Below are 12407 nucleotides of genomic sequence, written 5' to 3'. Positions count from 1 at the left end.
GTAATTAATAGGCGCGTAGCCTAGAATGGATCGAACTCGAATTAATAAAACACTCTTAAGAAAAATGAACGAGGGTGAAATTATGTCGAGTGAATTATTTGTTTACATATTGTATACAATTTTTGCTCAACATAATTTTTGGCACGCCCATTGGGACCCATTTTCCCTTTCATCTCTAATTTTGAAGATAATTAATGTGCTATGTTTTTTGTTTTTGTAACAGGAAACATGGCGCCACAAGTTACTGTTTACTTCCACGAACTCCCTGCTGCTGAATCCAAACTTGGACATGGAAGGCATGCTGGTCGCCAAATCTCCTTCACCATCAATGAAGCACCAACTATCTGCAACATGGTGAAGGCTAAGATAGCAACAAAGACAAGCAAGGTGGCTGTCAAAGTCATCAAAGTTGGGCCGAAGAAATGTTCGTCCAAGAACGCCTTAAGGAATGCAAGGAAGAGAGCGGCACGAGCTCTTAGGAAGAAGATCACTAGGGATCGTTTACTTGAAGACATTGAAATCATTCCAATGGAGTTTCTTGGAGTTGTTTCATCTAAGAACACCAAGGTGCCACGACGCAAGATCGTCAAAGTAACATCATCACCGCCTATCAAGGTTCCCGTCATCACTCAAATCATGATCGGAACAATCCTGATCACTTTACCTATAATGGAATCGGTCATGATGACCTTTATCAAGGAAGATGAAGAAATTCTGCCAATAGTATCCGGAAATGTTCAACAAAAGGCCAAGGCCTACGAACTTGTTGAGGAAGGTAACAACATTCAAATTGAGGGCCTATCACACGTGCAAGGGCCCGAGCATTGGCAATCCACTCTCTCGAGAGTTCATCCCTTGAAGACATTCTTAGAGGAAACGAATATTTTTCCCAAGAAGAGATTCCTAGAGTAATGACTCAATTCCAAAAGTTGGAGATAAATGAAGACACCGAATCTGAGAACATGCAAGTTTTGATGACTAGGGCATCAAATACAGAAGAACAATTGCTAGAAATGCAACGAAAACTAGCAGAAAAAGAAGCAGAAATGGCGGTTTTGGTAGCTTATAAGGAAGCTGAAATTGCGACTTTAGCAGCTCAGTTAGCCGCTCAAGCTAGCATAAATAATGCTGAAGAAAGAGCAAGGAAAGAAACAGAAGGAGAACGTTCCGGTAGCCAACTTACGCATCAAGATATCAATGCAATTTTCGCTGAAAAGATTCGTGAATTTCAAATGTCTTTAACGACACCAATTCTCGGATACCGGAAGCCCTATCCAACTCACTATGACACAGTGCCATTTCCCTGAGGGTATAAAAAACCGAGCTTTGATAAATTTGATGGTTTAAGTGGTTCTCCTCAAGAACACTTAGCTCATTTTTACTCAGCTTGTGGGGAAACATCGCAGTCAAATCCCTTATTGGTTTGACAATTTGTTCAATCACTCAAAGGGTCTGCTTTCATATGGTACACTCAGTTAGAGCCAGGATCTATTATAACATGGGATGATATGCAAAGAGTTTTTCTAGCTCAATTCGTCAGTTCAAAGAAAAAGGTCACGTTAATGGATTTAGCTCAAACAACACAAAGGCTCGGAGAAAGCGCGAGCGAATTCATCACAAGATGGAGAAGCCTTAACCTACAATGCATGGAAAAGATTTCTGAATTTTCAGCAGTGCAAATATGTTACAATAACCTCATCCCTGAGATTGCAACATTTGTAAGAATTGCGGAGCCTCGAACTTTCAATGAGTTGGTATCCAAAGCAAGTAATGTGGAGAAGCAAATGTCCCAGAAAAATGTGATTGGAAATATGATCCAAGACTTAGAAAATAAGTCTAACACCAAGAAAGGAGATAACAAAAGAACGCCAAAGAAAGGAGATTCTATGGCGACATTTGTCAAAATAGACAAGAAAAGTGACAATGTAAAAAGAAAAGAAGTTAAATATAGTTTTGATGATGAAGATGTTGGAACTATCTTCGATGAACTCCTTGCAGCAAAGATGATCACGATTCTTGAACCAAAGCGTCCCGCTGAAGTAAATAAGACCGATGATCCAAAGTATTGTCAGTATCATCGACTCATTAGCCATACGATAGAGGATTGTTATATCCTTAAGGATATTGTTGATGCACAAAATCAGCGAAGACTTTGGTACAACAGAAAGTGTCAGGTTTTATGACCTTCGCTTGGTTGCTTCGGTCACTAGTGAGGATAAGTACGTAAATGAATAGAGACAGAGAAGCAAACACAGGATGTACGTGGTTCACCCAGATTGGCTACGTCCACGGAGTAGAAGAGTTCTTATTAGTAGTGAAGGGCTTACACAAGTACAAAGGATCAAGCTCTCAATTTAGTGAGTTCTTGTGAATGATTTAACACAAAATAGCATTAGGCAATATTGTGGGGGAATGACCCCTATTTATAGAAAAACTTGTAGCTTTGTCACATTGACATGTGTCATGTTATGATTGGTTCTTGATGTTGACACGTGCTGCGCTCTGATTGGCTTCTAATCTTGACACGTGTCGAGTAGTGATTGGCCTCCTGGTCGGAGGGGAACTCTTCTGGGTCCTTGACAGTATAGCGTTGGCCGGTGCTCGGTAGTTTCGGGATTGGTCAAGTATGGTACAAACAGTGCTCCCCTAAGTTCCCGAGTGAGGGAAACTCCTCGGTTGGGGACTTGCAAGATCCAATCCCTTGAGTAATCACGAAACTTCTAAGTACCGAAGTGTGGTCTGATCTTCATCTGCCCTTCTCTGGAAGTACCTTTCCTCCATCCGGGAATGGTGTATTTAGCTGATGTTGACGCACAAGGTAATGTATCAATTTCACTTGAAGCTTAGTTGTAGTTTCGGGCTTAGTCAAGTGTGATACAAACCCTATAGTAGGAGTCCCCCAAGTCGCCGAGCTAGGAGATCTGCCGAAAGAGGTGACAGACAAGGTAAGCAGTCAAACTTCCAAGTAAGCAACCCAGGATCAGAGGTTTGACTTCGGCTTCCGGTTGATTGTTCTCCTTCTCCTTGTCTCTCATTCAACTGCCAGGATAAGGAGAAGCAAATGGATAAGAGATGATATGAGATACTTTTGCTTTTGAAGAAGTAACTTTCCACAGGCTTATTCTTGAACTGTGCTGGAGGGTTTTCTGGTGCCCTTCAGAGTATAAGGCCGACTCAAAAATTTGAGGGTCAAAACAAGTCCATCAAATCTAGAGTACGTTCGACCTTGATGATATGGGATACTTTTGCTGTTGACGGAATAATGAATGTGGTATGGAAAGGTGTCGTGCTGTAGTGATCTGTTTCAGCTCACCGTTGAACCTTCTGCTTCAATCTTTTGCATGGCAGAAGTGGTGTGCAACCTTTGCATTTAAATGGTCCTTCAGAACATTCCTTCATAGTGACTCATCCACGCTTGGCAGCTTCAGTGTAAAGAGCCAATATCTGATCAACTGTCATGAGGTATTTGCCGGTGGAATTCGTGACCTTGATAGCAGTTGAGGATGAGTACTCGAGAGCAATGCTAAGTAAGCAACCAGGCAAAGGCTCCAGGCAGTCAGTTCCAAATTGGAGGTTTGATTTCAGGTTCCGACTGACTGCTCTCTTTCTCCTTGTCCTGCAGGTGTGGACAAGGACAAAGACAAAGACAGGGAGAAAGCATGATATGGGATACTCTTGCTTTCGACCCTGATGATATGAGATACTCTTGTTCTTGGTGTGGCTTATTTGCTGAGGTATTATCGGGGGGAAATAAAGCTGAGTATTTCGAGAGGTTATGTTGAGGGTGCATTTTCGAATGCGAAAAAGGGTTGAGCATTTTTGCAGGTTTGCCTGTCTGTTGAGGAGGGAGGTCAATGTATATAGGGATTTCCCAATAACAAGTAGTAATGCTATTCCTTTACCCTTCTTGGTCACAGCAATGTAGTGGGAGCTGCCAGCTTCACGTGTTTTAATTTTGTCAGAGCACTTTGAAAAAGTGGTATGTGGTATCTGGAAAGCTGATGTTACGTGTGAAGATTACAGACAAGCTTTATCTAAGGAAATCTGGCTCTCGAAGTTCTGAGAGTTGTGCCTCTTCGGTTTTCGAACAAGCAATCCCGTCGAGGATCTGACTCTCGAGATTCGGAAAGCGGTGCTACTCCGGTTTTTGAGAAAGTAATTATGTTGGGAGTCTTTTCTCGAATGTGAGTAAAGGTTGGACGTTCTTGCCAACCTGTCTTGCCGCAAAACACGGAGGTCGACACACATAGGGACTTTCCAGTTGTCAAGCAGTAGTGCTGTTCCTTTACCCTTATGGGTAATAGTAGGGTAGCTGGAACTTCGAAATTCTCGTGCCTAAACTTTGTCAGAGATCTTTGACAAAGTTATATGTGGTACCCGAGGAGTTGATGGTGCATATGGAGAGCGGTGATTGAACAGTAAGATTCACGTGCTTTTTACTTCACCAGAAATCTTCGACAGATTGCCCGTAATTTCCGCAAAGCTGATTGTGCATGTGACAGGTGCTGACGAGGCTGAAAAAGCAGGTGCTTCTTCGATTTCTGAGATCGGCCTTCGTGGTCTCTGAGCAGCCCAGCTTTTGAGAAAGCAAACGCCTCTTCGATTTCTGAGATCGGCCCTCGTGGTCTCTGAGCAGCCCAGCTTTTGAGAAAGCAAACGCCTCTTCGATTTCTGAGATCGGCCCTCGTGGTCTCTGAGCAGCCCAGCTTTTGAGAAAGCAAACGCCTCTTCGATTTCTGAAGCTCCGTCGAGTGCAGATTTTTATAGAGGCTGGCATTAAGTTCCACAGCACACCTGAATCTCTACCAGTAGAAGCTCATTTCTTGCACTTCTAAGATCTTGATTTGTCTGACCTCTTCCTTCTTCAACACATTTGAAAATGTCTGGACCCTCCGACCGTCGTTTTGACCTGAACCTTGGAGAAGAGACAGCCACGCCTTCTCCAGACAACATATGGCGCCCATCCTTCATATCCCCTACTGGTCCTCTTACCGTTGGGGATTCTGTGATGAAGAATGATATGACCGCTGCAGTGGTGGCCAGGAACCTTTTCACTCCCAAAGATAACAGACTACTTTCCAAACGGTCTGATGAGTTGGCTGTTAAGGACTCTCTGGCTCTTAGTGTTCAGTGTGCAGGTTCTTTGTCTAATATGGCTCAACGTCTATTTGCTAGAACCTGCCAAGTTGAATCATTGGCTGCTGAAGTGATGAGTCTCAAACAGGAGATTAGAGGGCTCAAGCATGAGAATAAGCAGTTGCACCGGCTCGCCCATGACTATGCTACAAACATGAAGAGGAAGCTTGACCAGATGAAGGAATCTGATGGTAAGGTTTTACTTGATCATCAGCGGTTTGTGGGTTTGTTCCAAAGGCATTTATTGCCTTCGTCCTCTGGGGCTGTACCTGGTAATGAAGCTTCAAATGATGAACCTCCAATGCCTCCTCCTTCTGGGGTTTTGTCAAGTACTGAGGCTCCGGATAACCACCCTCCGGTGCTTTCTCTTTCTGGGGCTCTACCGACTGCTGAGACTTCCCCTAAGCAACCTTTATGAAGGCTCCCTTTTGTTTGTTTATTTTGACGCATGTATATGTACATATTTGTGGCTTATCGAAAATATTAATAAATAAGCTTTGCTTCATTTCAATATATTGTGTTAAATACACCAAAGCCTTCTTCATAAAGTTCTTTGAATTTTTGCTTTTGTTGAAACCTGTATTGTTGAAGCTTTGTGAGTGAAGCATGTAGTTTGAGGTAGTGTTCCCTTAATTTCCCGAGTGAGGAAAACTTCTCGATTGGAGACTTGAAAAATCCAAGTCACTGAGTGGTTGTGAGACTGCCGAGTATTAAGGTGCAGTAGCATATGGTGGGAGTCCCCCAAGTCTTCAGGCGAAGAGAGTTGCCGAATGAGGTGTCTCGCTTGTTACTAATTTGTCAAAGTAACGAATCCTTGTTTCGATGTCACACATTCGCATATGCCTTATCTAAAAATATTTCCAACTTTTGTGTGTTTGATGCTGCATGCTATTGACTAGACAAGATCAAGTGCAATTAGTAGCTTTTCTCTCTTTTTCATCTTTTCTTTGGTGGAATTGCTTTTCGTTTCCACTAATCAGCCTGAGTGGATGCAAGATAACACCATTCTCTATAGCTCAGATCGCAAAGTCGTCTTCATGAAAGTTGTTCCTTATCTTGTGAACTACAACATCTCCAAATTTGAGATCCATCGGAGTAGTACAACTCCAGAAATTCAGGTATGATGAGTAACTGTTCATCAATTTTCTGTTAACCCGTCAGACTTGTTGTGAGCTTCTAAACTCCATTTTTTCTTGTTCATCTCAACATACTTTCTTCATCGAAGTTGTTCCTCACCTTGTCAGCTACAACATATCCAAATTTGAGATCCATCGGAGCAGTACAAATCCAGAAATTCAGGTATGATGAGTGACTGTTCATCATTTTTCTGTCAACCTGTCAGACTTGTTGTGAGCTTCGAAACTCCATTTTCTCTTGTTCAGATCAACATACTTTCTTCATCGAAGTTGTTCCTTAACTTGTGAACTACAACATATCCAAATTTGAGGTCTCTCGGAGCAGTATAACTCCAGAAATCCAGGTATGATGAGTGACTGTTTATCATTTGTCTGTCAACCCGTCAGATTTGTTGTGAGCTTTGAAACTATATTTTCTCTTGCTCAGATCAGCATGCTTTCTTCATTGAAGTTGTTCCTCAGCTTGTGAACTACAACATATCCAAATTTGAGATCCCTCGGAGCTATATAACTCAAGAAATTCAGGTATGATGAATGACTGGTTATTATTTTTCTGTCAACCCGTCAAATTTGTTGTGAGCTTCGAAACTCCATTTTCTATTGTTCAGATCAGCATGCTTTCTTCATTGAAGTTGTGCCTCATCGTCTCTTTCATAACATATCAAAAATTCAGAATGAACTAATGGTTAAATATTTCCAGATCTTCGAAACATCATAGCAGCTTCGAAATCTGCAAGAATCCGACTGTCATGTTTGGAGCTTCAACACTTTAATTTCCGTCGCTCAAACAGAAATGGTTCCTTCTTGAAAGTTGTTCATATGCTCAAAAACTATAGGGTGTCCAAAATTCAGCTCCATTGGAGAAGAGCAGAGGTTGCAGAAATTTGATAGATGAAAGGAGGCGGAAGAGGGAGAGAGAGAAAAAGTCTCTTGGGTTGGATTTCTATTTTGGGGCAGATTCCAAGTTTTGTAGCACCTTCATTATTGATGAATTGCTTGTACTTTTGTCCATTATGAAACTTGGGACTTTGGCTTGTTGTTGGATCTATTATAATATGTTTGGAAACATATACATAATTGCTTGTTTGGTTATGACAGGGATGTTGTGGGTGTAGAACAAAACAAATGTTTGTGTTGACCTGTGTTTTTGTACAAGTTCAAGGGCATCTTGGGTTTTGTGAACAAAATTTGTTTATTTGGAGCAAGGTTTTGTGTTGAAGCTTTGTAGGTGAAGCTTTGGTGTTGAAGCTTTCTAGGTGAAGCTTTGATGGTGAAGCTTTCTGGGTGAAGCTATGTAGGTGAAGCTTTCTAGGTGAAGCTTTTTTAGGTGAAGCTTTGTGGGTGAAGCTTTGTGGGTGAAGCTTTTTAGGTGAAGCTGTTTGGGTGAAGCTTTTTGGAGGTGAAGTTTTTTTTGGGTGAAGCTTTTTTAGGTGAAGCTTTTTGGGTGAAGCTTTGTAGATGAAGCTTTGTAGATGAAGCTTTCGAGGTGAAGCTTTGATGGTGAAGCTTTGTAGGTGAAAGTATGTAGAGGGAGCTTTCTAGGTGAAGCTTTTTTAGGTGAAGCTGTGTAGGTGAAGCTTTTTTAAGTGAAGCTTTTCGGGTGAAGTTTTTTGGGTGAAGCTTTGTGGGTGAAGCTTTTTAGGTGAAGCTTTGTGGGTGAAGCTGTTTGGGTGAAGCTTTTTGGAGGTGAAGTTTTTTTTTTTTTTTTTTTTGGTGAAGCTTTTTGGGTGAAGCTTTTTGGGTGAAACTTTTTGGATGAAGCTTTTTGGGTGAAGTTTTGGAGGTGAAGCTTTTTGGGTGAAGCTTTGTGGGTGAAGCTTTTTAGGTGAAGCTTTGTGGGTGAAGCTTTTTTAGGTGAAGCTGTTTGGGTGAAGCTTTTTGGAGGTGAAGTTTTATTTTGGGTGAAGCTTTTTTAGGTGAAGCTTTTTGGGTGAAGCTTTGATGGTGAAGCTTTGGAGGTGAAGCTTTTCGGGTGAAGCTTTTTGGATGGAGCTGTTTTTTTTTTTTTTTTTTTTTTTTTTTTTGGCGCTTGACACGGTCTTCATTTGCTTGTTTTGTAGTGACTGTGGAAGACGGATATAGCTCAATTACCTCTTTATTGAATTCATTGCCAAATGGCCTTCATTACATAGGATGCCGAACGGCTATAGCTCAACACTTGTACATCGTGAGTCTATTTATAGTAGTACTTCAAGTGATCAGCGTTCCATGGATGGCCAAGGGTCTTGCCATCGGAGCTTCTAAGTGTGTAAGAGCCAGGGCGACTGATGCCAATGACTTCATACGGTCCATCCCAGTTTGGACTAAGTGTGCCTTCACTCGGGACTCTGTCGCAGAGTAATCTTTTCTTTAAGACCCAGTCTCCTATTTTGAAAGAACGAGGCTTGACCCTAGAGTCATAATAGTTGGAGATGCGCTGCTTGTAGGCGACATTCCTCAAGTGAGCTTGGTTTCTGTGTTCCTCGACTAAATCCAAGTTGAGGGTGAGTTGTTTGTCATTTTCACTTTGAATGTAGTTCTGGACTCGGAATGTTGCTTGCTCGAGCTCAACAGGGACAACCGCCTCTGTGCCAAAGGCAAGTGAGAATGGAGTTTCTCCTGTTGAAGTCCGATATGAAGTGCGATATGACCAAAGAACTTGGGGTACAAATTCTGGCCAACAGCCTTTAGCTTTGTCCAAGCTGGTTTTCAAAGTGCGCTTGATTATTTTGTTGATTGCCTCAACTTGTCCATTAGACTGGGGATGAGCTGGAGAGGCAAAGCATAAGTTGATGTTGAACTTAGAGCAGAACAACCTGAACTTCTTGTTGTCAAACTGTCGCCCATTGTCAGTGACTATCGCATTGGGAATGCCGAATCTACAAATGATGTTCTTCCACACGAAGTCTTCTATCTTTGCCTCAGTAATGGTTGCCAAGGGTTCTACTTCGGCCCACTTTGTGAAGTAGTCCACTGCAACGACTGCGTAACAGACTTTGCCCTTCCCTGCCGGCATTGGGCCGATCAAATCAAGTCCCCACTGGGCGAAGGGCCAAGGGCTGATCATAGGAGTAAGAGGCTCTGGAGGGGAATGAGGAATAGCCGCATATCGTTGACATTTGTCACATGAGCGGGATACTTTGATGGCATCCTGGTGGAGTGTTGGCCAGTAATATCCTTGGCGAAAAGTCTTGTGTGCTAGGGACCGAGATCCAGCATGATCTCCACAGACTCCCTCATGTATTTCCCGAAGGACGATTTCCGCCTCGGCAGGCGTAAGACACCTTAAGTATGGCAGGCTAAAACCTCGCTTATAGAGTTGATCATTGATGATCAGGTAGCGGGTAGACTTGTATCGAATTTGCTTAGCCTGGACTTTATCATTTGGGAGGATGCCATGAGCAAGGAAATTATAGATCGGGGTGATCCAACTATCCCCCTGTTGTAAGTTGCATACTTCTGCGGCCATGGTGCTTGGTGTTGCCAACAGTTCGACATGAATTTTTCTTCCAATCTTGTCTTCCACAGCCGAGGCGAGGCGAGCCAGGGCGTCTGCATGACTGTTTGCCGCTCGAGGAACTTGGGTGATCTGGTAGTGGAAGTGTTTGAGCAAAAGTTGTGTTTGCGCAAGATATGCTGCCATGGAGCTGTCCTTAGCATCAAAGTTGTTGGTAACCTGGTTGACCACCAATTGGGAGTCACTGAAAATATCAATTTGTTTAACCCCGAGGTGTTTGGCCAAACGTAATCCTGCTAGAAGGGCTTCATACTCGGCCTCATTATTTGATGCCTTGAATTTGAAACGAAGAGCATACTCCATTGCTACTTTGTCGGGTGTAGTCAAGACTAGTCCCGCTCCACAGCCCTGTTGGTTGGATGAGCCATCAACATACAGACTCCATGCTGGGGTTGTTGGTTCTATCTTCTGAGCTTCTGGGGGTAATGAAGCCACTGCTTCAGGTGTAGAAGCAATGTCAACCGGATATGTGAAGTCGGCAATGAAGTCTGCCACTGCTTGGCCCTTCTCAGCTGGCTTTGGTTGGTAGGAGATGTCAAACTCACCCAACGCTATTGCCCATTTGATCATTCGCCCTGAAGTGTCAGGACTTTGGAGTATCTGTCGAAGAGGATAATTGGTAAGCACGATGATGGAGTGCGCTTGGAAGTAAGGGCGGAGTTTTCGAGCAGACATGACCAATGCCAGAGCCAATTTCTCAATGTTAGAGTACCGTGTCTCCGCATCTTGTAAGGCTTTGCTAGCGTAGTAGACAGGTCGCTCAATATTCCCATCCTTTCGAATGAGAACGGAACTTACGGCTGAAGCTGATACCGATAGGTAGATAATGAGAATGTCTCCTACCTCGGGCTTGGAGAGTAGAGGGGCTTTACTCATGTACTCCTTGAGGTTTTTGAATGCCTCGGCACATTCATCAGTCCATGTAATGTACTTCCTACTTCCCTTAAGTGCTTTAAAAAAGGGAGCACATTTGTCCGTGGCCTTAGAAATGAACCTGGTTAAGGCTGCCACCTTGCCAGTAAGGCTCTGGATGTCCTTTGAAGTTACCGGTTCCTTCATGTCGAGGATTGCTTTGATCTTCTCGGGATTAGCTTCAATGCCTCGTTGGCTAATCATGAAACCTAAGAATTTGCCAGAGCCTACGCCGAAGGCACATTTGTTGGGGTTTAACCTCATTCGATACCTCTTCAAAATAGTGAAAGTTTCAGATAGGTTGGTGATGTGTTGGTCAGCATGTTTGCTTTTGACTAACATATCATCAACGTAAACTTCCATGCTCTTCCCAATCTGCTCGGCGAACATTGAGTTGACTAGTCTCTGATAAGTCGCTCCTGCATTCTTTAGGCCGAAAGGCATGACTTTATAGCAGTATAGTCCTCTGTCGGTAGTGAAGGCTGTGTGTTCTTGATCCGAAGGGTTCATGAGGATTTGGTTGTATCCTGAGTAAGCATCCATGAAGCTCAGGAGTTCACACCCGGCCGTAGAGTCTATAAGTCTGTCAATAAGAGGAAGAGGGAAGCTATCTTTCGGACACCCTTTGTTTAGGTCGGTGTAGTCAACACACATTCTCCACAAGACCTTTTGAAGCAAAAGACTTTCTTTGGTCGGATTTTTCTTAACAAGGACCACATTTGCTACCCATGTCGGGTAATTGACTTCGCGGACAAAGCCTATGCCTTTGAGTTTTTCAACTTCTGCTTTCATTGCCTCGTATCGTTCAGCGTCATAAGATCTTCGCTTCTGTCTCACCGGCTTGATCTTGGGGTCAATACTCAAACGATGACAGATGACATCGGGAGAGATGCCTGGCATGTCCTTGTATGACCAGGCGAAGACTTCAGTGTTCTCTTTCAAAAAAGATATCAATGCTAACCGAAGGGGTGGTGACAATGTGGTGCCAATCTTCACCATGCGATCTGGATAATCTCTTGAGATAGGTACCTTCTCCAACTCTTCAGCAGGTTGGGCTTGCTGGGTGAAAGAGTCATCTCGAGGATCATCGGGTTGATTGTTGCTATCAGGAAGATCCAAGTTCGCTTCATCTAGGCTGGTCTTTGTGACTTGGTCATGTACAGACAGGGTTTCCTTGGGTCCGGGCAAGTGTTGTTGCTTAACTGAAGTGTTGTAACATGATCGTGCACTAAGCTGATCTCCTCTGATGTAGCCGTTGCCATGGGGGGTTGGAAATTTCATCAACAGCATATGCGTGGATACCATAGCCTTGAGATCATTGATGCCTGTGCGCCCAAAGATGACATTGTATGCCGTTGGGCAGTCAACCACCAGGAAGTTAGTGGTAATGGTAGCCGTGTAAGGGCCTGTACCAATAGTAAAGGGTAAATGTATGCTCCCTAAGGGTTGCACGATATCACCGGAGAAGCTTATCAGAGGAGAAATCGAGCGATCGAGCAAGTGTTCAGCTACACTGAGTGCCCTGAAAGCTTCGGCAAACATGATATTGACCGAAGCCCCTGTGTCTACGAGGATTCGTCGAACATCAAAGTTGGCTATGTGAGCCTCCACGATCAATGGGTCGTTATGAGGGTAGATGATGCCTCTTTCTTCCTCAGGGTAGAAACATATCGGATCCCAGTTAGGCTTTTGATACTTCCCTCCCCTGATGTCTTCCACGTGAAACA

At 43.4% G+C, this 12407-nt stretch overlaps 2 long non-coding RNA genes across 5 annotated transcripts in view; one reads left to right on the top strand and one right to left on the bottom strand.

Moving 5' to 3' along the window:
- Positions 1 to 12407, bottom strand: part of LOC114822022 (uncharacterized) — a 49392-nt gene that overhangs the window by 3973 nt on the left and 33012 nt on the right. The window lies entirely within an intron of this gene.
- LOC139190168 (uncharacterized) lies at positions 5610 to 7364 on the top strand. The gene is made up of 3 exons (XR_011574224.1): positions 5610 to 6616; positions 6700 to 6797; positions 6973 to 7364. It is a non-coding gene; the product is annotated as an uncharacterized lncRNA (long non-coding RNA).

Source organism: Malus domestica, chromosome 02 (assembly GCF_042453785.1).
Source record: "Malus domestica chromosome 02, GDT2T_hap1".
NCBI lineage: Eukaryota > Viridiplantae > Streptophyta > Magnoliopsida > Rosales > Rosaceae > Malus > Malus domestica.
Note: the sequence above shows the minus strand (reverse complement) of the source record. Positions and strands in the feature narration are given on the sequence as shown.